Below are 897 nucleotides of genomic sequence, written 5' to 3'. Positions count from 1 at the left end.
CTTTTTCTTTCATCTCCAAGGAATTTCTATGAGTATTTCATTTCATAAGGTCTTCCTACACTTTCCCTGTTTACATGTTCCCCAAATGCTAGATGAATTGCATATTAAGACTCATTCACTAGGTCTTTATTCAATGTTGACTCTGAGTCAACTTCTGATGGTACATGACTGGTGTCTCAGGAAAGAATGGCTTTGAGCTGGGCTGAAAACCAGAAAAATTGTGACACATGTATTTTTTCCACAATTCCTCATTTTGCTACTTACCTTTTGTCTTATACCCTTTTATCCTTCTGGCATTTACTCTCTTAAACCCTAAAGATTTTCTGCTTCCCCAGGCACATTTCTGTTCTCTTATCCTTTCCATTTATCTCCACTCCTTTCCTTTTGATTTGATTGGTTTTGTAACTATAGATGACCTATATGTTTTCCCCTTAGCACTTCCATCTCATCTAAAAGTCTTTTTCCATGACTTTTTCAATAAATAGACACTGCTGTGCCTCCTCTTCTGTGAACATTTTCTGCAAAGGTGCTTTACAACTGCCACAAACATTTATTGTAACTTTAACTAGTAGCTTCTTATGGCAGAGCAAGGCACATGTCATCATTGTTTTGTCTACTTTTCACTTCATTCTACCTCTTGAAATATAAGATTTTAACATAGGCATCCTTTCCATCTATGTCAAGTTTAGTAAACCACAGACTACCCTTCATAATTTGTTGCTTATAACTTCACATTTTTCTTTCAGGGACTATGCCATTTTTTTTCATTGTACTATCTACTTTAACTTCCCCTTCCCCATTTTTTGAATAATTATTTCTATCTTTCCCCACCAGGTAATGAAACTTTTAAAATTAGCTATTATATTACTCTGCTCACCTAACTTTTGAATACAAAAA

The sequence above is a fragment of the Hipposideros armiger genome, unplaced genomic scaffold, assembly GCF_001890085.2.
Source record: "Hipposideros armiger isolate ML-2016 unplaced genomic scaffold, ASM189008v1 scaffold_1319, whole genome shotgun sequence".
In the NCBI taxonomy this organism is placed as follows: domain Eukaryota; kingdom Metazoa; phylum Chordata; class Mammalia; order Chiroptera; family Hipposideridae; genus Hipposideros; species Hipposideros armiger.
Note: the sequence above shows the minus strand (reverse complement) of the source record.